Genomic DNA, 15,114 nt, shown 5'->3' on the forward strand with positions numbered 1-15,114 from the left:
TGCAACCTCTGTAGCCCACCAGGCTCCTCTGTCCATGGAATTTTCCAGGTAAGAATACTGGAATGGGTTGCCATTTCCTTCTCCAGAGGATCTTCCCGACCCAGGGATCAGACCTGTGTCTCCTGCATTGGCAGGCAGGTTCTTTGCCAGCTGAGCCACCAGGGAAACCGCATCATAAAGGATACACTACAGCTAGTTAGTCCACCTCCAGCTTCCCCTTGCCAGCAGCATCCAATGAGGGCACACCTGAAACCTTCTGTTCTTTCCCACCGTACAGCTTACTCACTTCTCTGCCTGCCTTTGAATCTCTGCCAAAATGCATGTGATAGTAGTTGATTCCCTTAGCTGAGCAGATTCAGCATAAGTAGCCTTTGCTTTCTTCACTTGTTTGGGCTTCGTTTACTTCCACTGAGTAGATGCTCAGTAATTACTGCGGGAGGAAGAAAAGAATGAAATATAGTTAGGAAATCTAAGTAGATTTAATTTTCCCCCAGATTTATTGAGATATAACCGACACGTCATTATGTAAGTTTAAGGTGCACAATGTGGTATACGTAAATAGATATAATATTTATTTGCCAATTGCACTTCAATAAAACTGGAAAAAACCCACATTAAAAGAAGAACGGAGATGCAGATATAGAGAACAGACTGGACACAGAGGAGGATGGAGAGGTGGGATGAATTGAGACAGTAGCACTGATATATATATACTCCCATGTGTAAAATCGATAGCTGGTGGTAAGTTGTTATTCAGCACAGGGAGCTCAGCTCAGTGCCCTGTGATGACGAAGAGGGATGGGATGGCAGGTGGTTGGGTGAGAGGAGGGCTCCAAAGGGAGGGAATATAAGTATACATAATATGGCTGATTCACATCGATTCACATTGTTGTATGGCAGAAACCAATGCAACGTTGTAAAGCAATTATCCTCCAATTTAAAATGAATAAAAAATAAAGGAGACAAAAAAGAAATAAAGAAGGAACTAGGTAATCTCTGTTCCTTTGCTTAGATGGACTACTGGCTTTTAGGCATTTGATACAGTTTTGGCTTTTGTTTCAGGGTAGCCACTTCTTTAGAGTGTTAAGAAGTGCTTTTCATCAGTATTTATTTAATTTTTTCCTTGAAATGTAGTTCTTTGACTTCTGTAGAAATTGACAGAGTAAAATAAAAGCACATGGTCTTCCTTTCCCGTCTATCATCAAATATCCATTACGATAGGCAAATAGAAAAACAAATCTCCCTCAGCTTCGGGAACGTAGGGTAAAATTAAACATGTGTCAGAATCTAGGAGGAGTAGATGCTACATACAGCTCTGTGGGGCTGGAGTAACAGCTAATTCCTCCATGCCTTTGATTGTAAAACAATGCCAGGTGAGACCCAGCCTTGGCTGCTCTCCACACCAACAGCCCCTAACTCATTGCTTTGCCAGCAGGACTCACCTGGCCTGTCTAGAGGTGTCTTGCCCTCTGGCACATAAATGACTACGCCCACCAGAGACTGGGGAGGGGGCCAGGGAAGACTTTGTCATCAGCAGAGGATGCCAGAGCTGAGAAAAAGGAGACCGCTAAAATCTGTCCGTCAGGCTTCCTCCTGGCCTCATGCACAGGCAGGACTTAAAATCCAGAATCGTGTTCTGCTTCCCCCTCCATATCCTCTGAAACAACAGCCGGAGTCACCAGAGGGAGCTTCTTCCTAGGCGTGCTGGGTGTGGGCTCTTTGAATTGCCTGGAGAACTGGGATGGAGATCACCTCCCCACCCCAATTCCTATTAGGTGCAGAACAAAGGTCAGGAAACCTGCCCTCAGCCCCAGGTGTGAAAGGGAGATGGAGCCTCCCAGGCACACTGGCCACTGTCCACCTGGAGACACTGTTTGTTAAAGGGTGGAACACCGGAAAATAGAGCTTTGTGTAAGAAAAATAAAAACAAAAAGCAAAAAAACCTCTAGCATTAAAAGACATATGTGACAGTGAAACTGAGGAAAAGACAGGCCCTTTTCCATTCACTCTTTTCTAATTAATTGCTTTGTCTGCCTGGTGCGCGGGCTTCTCTTTACGGCGGGTTCTCTTGTTTTGGAGCACAGGCTCTAGAATGTATGGACTCCAGTAGCTGCGGTGCGCTGGGTGTGGTTATGGCACCTGGGCATAGTTGCTCTGAGGCATGTGGGTCCTTCCTGGACCAGGGAATGATCCCATGTCCCCTGCACTGCCAGGCAGATTCTTAACCACTGGATGATCAGGGAAGTCTCTGCATTCAACCTTTTATCTTAGCTCCTGGAACTGGGTTTGACACATAACTCATCACTTCATAAATATGTTTTGAAGACTGAGGGTAACACAAAAGCAGTTTACAAAGAACCTGCTCTGTATTTTTAATAAATAGCAGTCCTTTCCTCTCTTAAGACTGAGCAGGCCATGGAAAGAAAAGAATGTGGTGTCCAACTCACCTGAAACATGGTGTTTTGATTCACTAGGTCTGGGGTGGGGCCTGGGAGTCTGCATTTCTAACAATGGTCTAAGCAAGCCAGTGCTGCTGGGGTACCTCAGAGCAGTAAGAAACTAACAAGGACTTCCCCAGTGGTCCAGTGGTTAAGAATCTGGATCTTCCAGTGCAGGGGATGGAGGTTCAATCCCTGGTCAGGGCATTAAGATGCCATAGGGCTACTGAGCCCGTGTGCCACAGTGAAGAGCCCTCGTGCTGCAACTAAGACCCCATGCAACCAAATTAATTAATTAAAAAAAAAGAACAGTTTGGGAAGTAGCTCCACGCAGGAAGCGTTAACTCTGTTGCCATCTCTCAGCATCACGATGGACAGCTCACTTCTCATGAGACACAGAAAATGCAAATGATGGTCCAGTGTAGAAACCAGTTACTCTAGAAGTTAGAGAAGATACAGAAAACAATGTATATTTCCATTCAAATAAAAAGGAAATGATATTCTTGGGCCAGCCTTGCTATGAAGGAACAAAAGCTTTTCATCACGCTTTGATTAAAGGTAAGGCACTTCCTTAATCTGGACCCGTGGACTAAACAGCTGGTCAGATCCCAGTTTGGAAAATTATTGCCAAATGTCGCTGACTCTCCCTTACCAGGCTGGTTCTACACTTTGGTTGGAATTCTGTGCTTCGGACAAATGGATGCTGAGGCGATTACTTAGCTTCACTTGACACTGCAGGCCCTGGGACTTGTGCGTGATTATGGCTAAAACCACCGGTAATGAACACTTCCAAATTATGACTCATTCCGCTGAGCTGACTCTTCACAATGTCTGCTCAGCCTGTTACAGTCCTGATCACCCCTCTTGTCATCTGACTTGCAGACGGGTGCCTGATCTCCTTTGATATACTGTACATGACATCCCAACAAACCCTTCTCTTTAATCAAAGGCATCAGACATATGCCACCGTCAGAAGTTGGGTGGGGCAAACACAGAGCAGATGTGTTCCTGCAGGTCAGATGGAATGAGTGGATTTGCAACATACACTTGGCATAATCTTTAAATTAACCCTGGGATCTAATTTTAAAATAAAGCTCCACTTTTTTTTTTTTTTTTTCACAAGGCAGAGACATTGTAGCCAGCAGCTTTTAACGGCAGTGAGAAAGCAGAAGTCCTGAGATAACTTTTCATAAATCCCTTTAGGAGGACAGCATCACATATGAAAATTCTTGGGCCACAGAATCTCACCGTTTAAAGTATCTAAAGAAAAAACACGGTCATGTTCAAACACCAAAGAGGATATGTATCTATTAATTTTATTTATTTGAAAATTAATTTAAAAAATTATTTTTTGGCCACACCACATGGCATGTGGGATCTTAGTTCCCCTACCAGGGATTGAACCCATGTGCTCTGCATTTCTACATTGGAAGAGTGGAGTCTTAACCACTGGACCATCCAGGAAGTATCTGTATCTGTGAAATTTAAATCAGCCTTGCAAATAAAGACAAATACATTACTGACCATACATATTAATTTTTAAAATAATGTATATTTATTATTTATTTATTTCTGGTCTTCATTGCTGCATGTGGGCTTTCTCTAGTTGCAGCAAGCAGGGGCTACTCTCTCATTGTGGTGCACGGGCTTCTCACTGCAGTGGCTTCTCTTGATGTGGAGCACGGGCTCTAAGGTGCTCAGGCTCAGTAGTTACGGTGCACAGGCTTAGCTGCTCCGAGGCATGTGGGATCTTCCTGGCCCAGGGATCAAACCCAAGTCCCTTGCATTCACGGACTGATTCTTAACAACTGAACCACCAGGGAAGTCCTACACATTAATTTTTAAAAATCATAATGCCAGATGTATGCCTAAAGTGGGATGAAAAGAAGTATTGTTTTTTTCGAACAATTCTGTAGCTTTTTTTTTTTCTTTCAAAAAAGGAGCAGGTACTCAGCAAAGGGTCTGTACTGATGGTTGTGCTCAAGAAGTGCTAGGCTGAGATGCAGATGGTGAGCCAGAGGCTGGACTAATTATCTGGCAAGGGCCCCTTTTTTGGTTGTTTAATTTTATTATTGAAGTGTAATTGCTTTACAATATTGTGATAGTTTCTGCTGCACAGCAAAGTGAATCAGCTATATGTACACACTTATCCCCTCCCTCTTAAGGCTCCCTCCCACCACCACCCGCCCCTCCCCCCGCCCCTCCCCCCACCCCCACGGCCCCACCCTACCCCTCTAGATCATCACAGATCACAGAGCATCAAGCTGAGCTCCCTGTGTTATACAGCAGCCTCCCACTAGCTATCTTTTTTGCATATGGTACTGTGTTTGTCAGTGCTACCCTCCCAATTCATCTCATCTTCCCCTTCCCCACTGTGTCCACATGTGGCAGGCTCCCTTGTAAACTTGTGATGTCTGAGGTTCTGTGTCTGAGATAGCCACCTGTTTCCTTCACTGCAGCTTGAGGCTGCTGGGTGTGGTCAAGGAAGGGCCACACTGGATGTGGCTGTTTGGGTCTGGTTCCCTCCCACCTCACCCCACCCACCCTGTAACCGGCCTGCTCACCATACCCAGTGCTGCCCGCTGAACCTGCCATAGCAGACTCCTCTCCTGCCCTGCACTGCCTCTTCTCCCAGCTCCCCTTCCCTGGCTGATGACACCTGCCCCTTTCAGCCCTTCCCTTTTGGCCATCCATATCACTTCACAAAGAATCGGACACCACCGGATGACTGAAAAACACCAATAAAAGGCAGTCACTTCCAGAAAGGGAGAGAGCAATCAAACTGCTCTCCAAGAATTCTCTCCTTTACCCACAAACAAGCTCCTCGTTTCCATCTTTCTCACTCTGGGGAAACAAGGGGAGAAATAGAAAGACTATATTCTTTGTTTATGTAGCTTTGAATCCTAGCTCTGCCACTACTATCGGCTGACCTTAGACACCAGTCTGTACTTAGCTACAAAGCAGGGAAATGCTGGCTATAGTTAGGGAAGTGTTCAGTCAAAACTCAGCAAGTCCTAGTACTCAAAGGCAGAGGAGAGGATAGATATCCTCTGCCCAAAAGGTGAACCCAGACCCTGTTGGGAATAAAGCTAACGTAAAATGCATATCTCAGAGATCTTTGTGGCCTTTCCCGAAGAGCAGAAGGACAAAACCCCTTACGGTCGGGGTCAGAAGGAAGACTGTTACACTCTTGGAGGATACAGTAAGTCCCCTACATATGACCCTCCAAGTTGTGAACTTTCAAAGATGTGAATGTGCGGTGGTATGTAAGTTTGTTGATGTACATGCATCCTCTACGCGTGATTGTGCTTGTGTGTATGCTACTGTACAGGACTATATGGAGGACAGTATGTCAAGCCCCGGCTGTCCAGAAGCATTCTCTGCCCCAAAGGTGAACCCAGCCTGCTGCTGCTTCTGTCCTGTACCAGCATCATGAGATTTTATCCAGTCAGCATTTCCACAGGACCAAAATCGCCAGCAAATGAACACAAACTCTTAATGCTCAATTATTTGTTTGTAGACAAGATGACACTCGAAGCCACGGAATAGAGTGAAAGACCCAACCATACTCATGCAAAGGCACCGTACGTTTTCCAGAAGACCATGGTCAATAGTGGGAAATGCCTGCTGGCAGGAAGCTTTTAAATTGCTGAGACCATTATGTACAGCAGACATGATTTGAGCAAACATCTCTTAGAGTCAACATATGAATGGATAATGGACTCTATGAAAAGAAGGATCAATGAGGTACTGCAATTTGTAATCAGAGAGAGATGGACAGATGCCTGGGGAGACAGTCGGATGTTGGGATTACACCTCACCCAGGTTTTTATGAAAGCCTGGAATTGGGAGTAAACAGACTGGCTATAAAGTTCAGCAGCTGTAAAATGTTTCAATCTTTTGTAAGATTTCAGTTTAAGGTAGTAGTTCTTTCTTTAAATTAATTTTGTTGGACTGTAGTTGCTTTCTAATGTTCTGTCAGTTTCTGCTGTACAGCAAAGTGAATAAGCTGTATGTTTACATATATCCCCTCTTTTTTGGATATTCTTCCCATTTAGGTCTCCACAGAGCACTGAGTAGAGTTACTTGTGCTATATGGTAGATTCTCATTCGTTATCTATTTTATACGTAGTATCAGCAGTGTATATATGTCAATTCCAATCTCCTAATTTATCGCCTTCCCTTTTCCCCTTTGGTTTCCATATTTGTTCTCTACATCTGTGTCTCTGTTTCTGCTTTGCAAATAGGATCATCTATACCATTTTTCTAGATTCCACATATATGTGTTAACATATGATATTCGTTTTTCTCTTTCTCACTAAGGCAGTGGTTCTTACCCAGAGGCAATTTTGCCCCTGGGAGGACATCTGGCACTATCTAGAGAGATTTTGTCACCATTGGTGGGAGCAGCTCTGGTCAAAGCCAGGGATGCTGCTAAACTTTCATAAAGGAGAGAATCTCTTCCACTCTCCATCACAACAAAGAATTATCCCATCTAACATGTCCAGTGGTGTTAAGGTTGAGAAACCCTGGCATAACAGACAAACAGCATGAAAGATTTTTAGAAGGGGTGATAATCCACAACTCCTTGAAATAGGTTGTGTACCCTAGAGTGTGAAGTTGGACCTTCCTGAGGAGTAAATAGGATGTGTCCTCTATAGCATACATCCTAAGGAAGAGGGAGAGAAGCTGTATTCTTGTTGTAAAACTAGGCTTCAAGACAAAGCAGAAAGAAAAGACATGAGAAGGCAAGCAGTCCCTATAATCAGTTACATAGTTTATCTTGGTCATGCTCTTTGTTGCTAGCTGGCTCTCATAAAATCAATCACTTTTGAGAATCTTGCATACACAGTAATTGAGAAAAAAGTTATTAATGAGACATAAAGAATGTTGTCATCAGCCCATGTGGGCTGCTACAGATCTCTTGGATCCAGGTTCAAAGACAGAAGGGAATACCGTAAGAGCCAGGCTATTGCACTATCCATATTCCAATACAAGTTGCATAGCATTACAGTGTTGGAAAGCCTCATTTTCTTTGGTGTTTGGATCAGGAGCCCAGCTCGGACCTGTGACAAGCTCACATTTCCACCAACAAATGCCGGGGTGTCTGCCCAGTATCACTTCTAGCTTTTTTACTATACCTTCTGCAGCACATGAAAGAAACTCATCTATGTTCAGGAGTCATAAAATAAACTAGGTTTGGGAACAGGGCAGAATTTTGTCTCATTTCAAACATATCTTAGGTTTTTAGATGTCCATGAATAAACTGATTTAACTACTTACCATTTAAAAATTTTTTAATTTTTATGAATTTTTATTGGACTATAGTTGCTCTACACTGTTATGTTAGTTTCTGCTGTATAGCAAAGTGAATCGGCTATACATATGTGCTAACTCACTTCAGTCATGTCTGACTCTTTGAGCCTCCATCGAATGTGTGCCTGTCAGGATCCTGTGTCCCTGAGATTCTCCAGGCAAAGATACTGGAGTGGAGTGCCATACCCTCCTCCAAGGGATCTTCCTGACCCAGAGATTGAACCCGCATCTCTGCGTCTGCTGCACTGAAGGAGGATTCTTTACCCCTGAGCCAACCGAGAAGCCACCCCGTGCCCCTCTGCCTCTGGCCTCTTTTTTGGATTTCCTTCCCGTTTAGGTCACCACAGAGCATTGAGTAAAGTTCCCTGTCTTATACAGTTGGTTTTCTTTAGTGATCTATTTCATACACAGTGTTCAGTTCAGTTCAGTTGCTCAGTCTTCTGACTCTTTGCAACCCCATGGACTGCAGCACACCAGGCTTCCCTGTCCACCACCAACTCCCGGAGCTTGCTCAAACTCATATCCATTGAATCAGTGATGCCATCCAACCATCTCATCCTCTGTCATCCTCTTCTTCTCCCACCTTCAATCTTTCTCAGCATCAGGGTCTTTTCCAAGGAGTCAGTTCTTCACATCAGGTGGCCAAAGTATTGGAGTTTCAGCTTCAGCATCAGTCCTTCCAATGAATGTTCAGGATTGATTTCCTTTAGGATGGACCGGTTGGATCTCCTTGCTGTCCAAGGGACTTTCAAGACTCTTTTCCAACACCACCATTCAAAAGCATCAGGTCTTTGGTGCTCAGCTTTCTTTATAGTCGAACTCTCACATCCATACCTGACTACTGGAAAAGCCATAGCTTTGAATAGACAGACCTTTGTCAGCAAAGTAATGTCTCTGCTTTTTAACATGCTGTCTAGGTTGGTCATAACTTTTCTTTCAAAGAGTAAGCGTCTTTTTATTTCATGGCTGCAGTCACCATCTGCAGTGATTTTGGAGCCCCTCCAAATAAAATCTGTCTGTTTCCATTGTTTCCCCATCTATTTGCCATGAAATGATGGGACCAGATAACATGATCTTAGTTTTCTGAATGTTGAGCTTTAAGCCAACTTTTTCACTCTCCTCTTTCACTTTCATCAAGAGGCTCTTTAGTGCTTTCTGCCATAACGGTGGTGTCATCTGCGTATATGAGGTTATTGATATTTCTTCCAGCAATCTTGATTCCAGCTTGTGCTTCTTCCAGCCCAGCGTTTCTCATGATGTACTCTGCATATAAGTTAAATAAGCAGGGTGACAATATACAGCCTTGACGTACTCCTTTTCCTATTTGGAACCAGTCTGTTGTTCCATGTCCAGTTCTAACTGTTGCTTCCTGACCTGCATACAGATTTCTCAGGAGGCAGGTCAGGTGGTCTGGTATTCCCATTTCTTTAAGAATTTTCCTCAGTTTGTTGTGATCCACACAGTCAAAGGCTTTGGCATAGTCAATAAAGCAGAAGTAGATGTTTTCTGGAACTCTCTTGCTTTCTCGATGATCCAGCGGATGTTGGCAATTTGATCTCTGGGTCCTCTGACTTTTCTAAATACAGCTTGAACATCTGGAAGTTCACGGTTCATGTACTGTTGAAGCTTGGCTTGGAGAATTTTGAGCATTACTTTGTTAGTATGTGAGATGAGTGCAATTGTGTGGTAGTTTGAGCATTCTTTGGCATTGTCTTTCTTTGGGATTGGAACAAAAACTGACCATTTCCAGTCCTGTGGCCACTGCTGAGTTTTCCAAATGTGCTGGCATATTGAGTGCAGCACTTTCACAGCATCATCTTTTAGGATTTGAAATAGCTCAACTGGAATTCCATCACCTCCACTAGCTTGGTTTGTAGTGATGCTTCCTAAGGCCCACTTGACTTCACATTCCAGGATGTCTGGCTCTAGGTGAGTGATCACACCATCGTGATTATCTGGGTCATGAAGATCTTTTCTCGTACATTCTTCTGTGTATTCTTGCCACCTCTTCTTAATATCTTCTGCTTCTGTTAGGTCCACATCATTTCTGTCCTTTATTGAGTCCATCTTTGCATGAAATGTTCCCCTTTTATCTCTAATTTTCTTGAAGAGATCTCTAGTCTTTCCCATTCTATGGTTTTCCTCTATTTCTTTGCATTGATCTCTGAGGAAGGCTTTCCTATCTCTCCTTGCTATTCTTTAGAACTCTGCATTCAAATGGGTATATCTTTCCTTTCCTCCTTTGCCTTTCGCCTTTCTTCTTTTCACAGCTATTTGTAAGGCCTCCTCAGACAGCCATTTTGCCTTTTTGCATTTCTTTTTCTTGGGGATGGGCTTGATCACTGCCTCCCGTACAATGTCACAAACCTCCGTCCATAGTTCTTCAGGCACTCTGTCTATCAGATCTAATCCCTTGAGTCTATTTGTCATTTTCACTGTACAATCGTAAGGGATTTGATTTTGGTCATACCTAAGTGGTCTAGTAGTTTTCCGTACTTTCTTCAATTTAAGTCTGAATTTGGCAATAAAGAGTTCATGATTTGAGCCACAGTCAGCTCGCAGTCTTGTTTTTGCTGACTGTATAGAGCTTCTCCATTTTTGGTTGCATTGAATATAATCAGTCTGATTTTGATGTTGACCATCTGGTGATGTCCTGTAGTCTTCTCTTGTGTTGTTGGAAGAAGGTGTTTGCTATGACCAGTGCATTCTCTTGGCAAAACTCTATTAGCCTTTGCCTTGCTTCATTCTGTACTCCATGGCCAAATGTGCCTGTCACTCCAGGTGTTTCTTGACTTCCTACTTTTGCATTCCAGTCCCCTATAATGAAAAGGACAGCTTTTTTTGGGTGTTAGTTCTAGAAGATCTTGTAGGTCTTCATAGAACCGTTCAGCTTTAGCTTCTTCAGCATTACTGGTTGGGGCATAGACTTAGATTACCGTGATATTGAATGCTTTGCCTTGGAAATGAACAGAGATCATTCTGTCATTTTTGAGATTGCATCCAAGTACTGCATTTCAGACTCTTTTGTTAACTATGATGGCTACTCCATTTCTTCTAAGGGATTCTTGCCCACAGTAGTAGATATAATGGTCATCTGAGTTAAATTCACCCCTTCCAGTCCATTTTAGTTCGCTGATTCCTAAAATGTCAACATTCACTCTTGCCATCTCCTATTTGACCACTTCCAATTTGCCTTGATTCATGGACCTAACATTCCAGGTTCCTATGCAGTATTGCTCTTTACAGCATTGGACCTTGCTTCTATCACCAGTCCCATTCACAACTGGGTGTTGTTTTTGCTTTGGCTCCGTCTCGTCATTCCTTCTGGCGTTGTTTCTCCATTGATCTCCAGCAGCATATTGGCACCTACCGACCTGGGGAGTTCATCTTTCAGTGTCCTATCTTTTTGCCTTTTCATACTGTTCATGGGGTTCTCAAGACAAGAATACTAAAGTAGTTTGCCATTCTCTTCTCCAGTGGACCACATTTTGTCATACCTCTCCACCATGACCTGTCCCTCTTGGGTGTTAACAGTGCATATTTGTCAATCCTGGTGTCCATATTCACCCCATTTTCCCCCTTGGCATGCACACATTTGTTCTTTCTGGTTTTGTCTTTATTTCTGCTTTGTAAATAAGATCATCTATACCAGTTTTTTCAGATTCCACATATATGTGTTAATTTGCAGTATTTGTTTTCTCTTTTTGACTTTCTTCACTGTGTGTGACAGTCTCTAGGTCCACCCACATCTCTACAAATGGCCCAGTTCATTGCTTTTTATGACTGAGTAATCATCTATTGTATATATCTATGTACCACATCTTCTTTATTCATTCCTCTTTTGATGGACATTTAGTTTGTGTCCATGTCCTGGCCATTGTAAATACTGCTCCAGCGGGTCTTCTGGACCCAGGGATCGAACCCAGGTCTCCTGCATTGCAGGCAGAGGCTTTAATCTCTGAGTCAGTAGGGCAGACCCCCAGTGAACACTAGGGTGCGTGTATCTTTTGGAATTATGGTTTTCTCTGGGTGTACATCCAGGGGTGGGATTGTTGGGTCATATTTTTAGTTTTTTAAGGAACCTCCATACTGTTCTCCTGCCTACTATTTAAAAGGGGATTTATCTTCACTTTTCTGCTAAGTTCTGAAGAATTGTCTTTGCATCTTTCCAAGTCTATTCTCATACCTGATTTGAATTGGATAGCTCTTGAAGTCTTGTTGTATTAGCTCTCCCTGCTTCTGTAATTTCTGTTGGGTTCCTTCTCCATCCTTGGCTCTCATCCAGTGACTACAGGTTGGGTATTTAATAGGATGTCCCTTGATTTGGGTCAATGGTGTTTCCACTGATTAAATTTAAATTTTTAATGTTTGGCAAACATGCCCCAGGTGTGATGTTGTGTTATTGTCTGTGTATAGCCTTAGGACGGACATAATGTGAGTTTGTCATAATATTGGTGATGTTAACTTTGATCACTTGGTTAAGACAGTATCCACCAAGTTTCTTCTCTGTAAAGTTCTATTTTACCCTTTGTAATTATGGGAGATATTTGAGGTTATATAAATATCCCTTTATATATCAAACTTTCACCCACTAGTTCTAGCATTCACTGATAATTTTAAAACAATTATTCTTCCAATTGTTATTTCTTCTATGCATAAGGAAGAGCTGTCAGCACATATTTATTTATATCAGAGTGCACATGTAGATTTTGTATTTTATTCTATGGGTTAGAAGTCATCCAATTTGATGCTCAAATGTTTTCTCATGATTATTTAATTTGATTCCCAAGTTATTTGAGGTTTAGCCAGTGGGGATCTTGTCAGGTAGGCTTCTGTGCCCTTTAAATATGTTCCCACTGTTTTTAAAAAACATATCCATATTTTCTGGTGGGATGAGATGTTTCATCTCATGGTATATTGTACCATATATTGTATATTGTACCATACCTTGCTCCATTCCTGGAATCAGCTCTTTTCCAGGAAGCCATTATCCTATTATAGAAGAATACTATTTTGAAATCACATGTGGGTCCTGGGAGTGTTCGTTGCTACTGGAATCATTGCTTCTAGGCCCTCCAGCTCTCAGGGCTGGGAAAAATATCAATCTCTAAATCAAAAACTTTATAAAGCATTCATGCTGATCTTTTTATTCAGTCCAACACTACAGGGTTTATTCTAGTCTTCCTGTTGCCAGGTCTTTCTTCAGATAGATGTATTGTGATTATTTTTCTCCCACCAGGTGGTTCTCCATTTCATCTACTTAATGATGTCTTTTTTAAATTTTTATTTATTTATTAGGCTGTACTGGGTCTTAGTTGTGGCACGTGGGATCTAGTTCTCTGGCCTCTGCCCAGAGAGTGAACTCAGGCCCCCTGCACTGGGAGCAAGGAGTCTTAGCCACTGGGCCACCAGGGAAGTCCCTCAGTGGTGTCTTTTGATAAGCAGAATATTTTTATTTTGATGTCATCCAGTTTGTCAAAAATTTCTTTGTGTTGTGTGTCTTTTACAAAAAATATTTGCCTATTCTCCTGGTTTTTTATCCTAGAAAATTTGTAGTCTTAACTTTCATGTTTAAATCAGTGATCCATCTCATATTAATTTTTTGTGTGGTGTGTGATTGGAGTCAAGATTCGTTTTTTCCCACATGTTCATCTGATTGTTTCAGCTCCTACTTACTGAGAAAAATTTATTTTCCTCCACTGAATAGCCTTGGTGGCTTGGTTGAAAATCAGTTGTCTTTATATGTGTGGGCCTATTTCTGGACTCTGTTCTCTGCCAGTAACCTATTTATCTGTTGCTACATTAGTGCCGCATTCTCCTGATTACTGTGGGCTTATAGTACATTTTTAAGAATAAATGTATTTATTGTTGGATTCATTGGCTCTTCATTGCTGTGCATGGGCTTTTTCTAGTTGCGGTGTGTGGACTTTTCATTGTGGTAGCTTCTCTTGTTGTGGAGCATGGGCTTCTAGGGCACACAGTCTTCAGTAACCCTGCAGCAGGTGGAATCTTCCCCAACCAGGGATCAAACCTGTGTCCCCTGCGTTGGCAGGCAGATTCTTAACCACTGGACCACCAGGGAAGTCCTATAGCACATTTTGAAATCAAGTTGTGTGTATCCTTAAGCTTTGTTATTTTTTAAGATTCCTGTGACTGCTCTAGGCCCTTTGCATTGCCACTTATAGTTAACTCATCTATTTCAACAAGAAATGTCCTTTGGAAATTCAATTGGAATTAATCTACAGATTAATTTTGGGGAGAAATAAACTCTTAACAACAATGTGTCTTTTAATGTATGAACTTTGGTTTGGACTTTGACCCTTTGAATTTCTCTCTCACAAAGTCTGTGTGCATGTATGTATATATATGTATATATATTGGTCAACTCTACTCAATAGAAATTTCTTTACTCTTCTTCCATTGAGCTGAAAACTTTAACTGTGAGCACTTACCTTCCTGGCTCAGAAGCGGGGAGGTTATGTATTAAAGATAAGTTGATTTTGGGAAGAGTTAGTGGTAAGAATGAATAGGAGGGATGTCCCTGGTGGTCCAGTGGTTAAGACTCGTGCTCCCAATGCAGGGAGCGTGGGTTTGATTCCTGATCAGGGAACTAATATCTCATATACTGTGATGTGGCCAAAAATGGGAATAGGAGAGAGAGGCATGGACTCTTCTCTCTGTACTTGTAGGGAGCACAGGCTATGGCTTTCCTGTATGAAGGTCCAGTGTGGGAAAGGGGTAGTTAGAAATGGGAAGGGGAGCATCTAGAGCTAAGATTAGGGAATTCTGGGGGAGAGATCAATTGTATACATTTGGCTAATAACTGGTATCTGAAGAAGCTGAGAGAAAAAATAGCCATCTTAGGCAGATACATCCCATGTAAATATATCTTCCCCAAAAGAACATATGTCCCATTCAGGGCTCAGCTGAGTCTTTGGGTCTGAAAGATAAACAGACTTTCACTTCTCAGGTCTGGTCACTGGGGTGAATATTTCACTGTAGCAGAAAATATGACAACAATAACATAATATAAAAATGGCTATATGGGACTTTCCTGATGGTCCAGTGACTAAGACTCCACGCTCCCAGTGCTGGGGGCGGGAGGGTCAAGTTCTATCCCTGTTCAGGGAACTAGATGCTATATGTTGCAACTAAGAGTTCACATCCTGCAAATAAAGATCTTGCATGCGTGGCATGCTCAGTCGCTGTTGTGTCCGACTCTTTGCAGCCCCCATGGACTGTAGCCCACCAGGCTCCTCTGTCCATGGGATTCTCCAGGCAAGAACACTGGAGTGGGTTGTCATTTCCTCTTCCAGGGGATCTTCCCGACCCTCGGATTGAACTGCATCCCTTGCACTGG

The sequence above is a fragment of the Budorcas taxicolor genome, chromosome 21 (genome assembly GCF_023091745.1).
Source record: "Budorcas taxicolor isolate Tak-1 chromosome 21, Takin1.1, whole genome shotgun sequence".
In the NCBI taxonomy this organism is placed as follows: Eukaryota; Metazoa; Chordata; class Mammalia; order Artiodactyla; family Bovidae; genus Budorcas; species Budorcas taxicolor.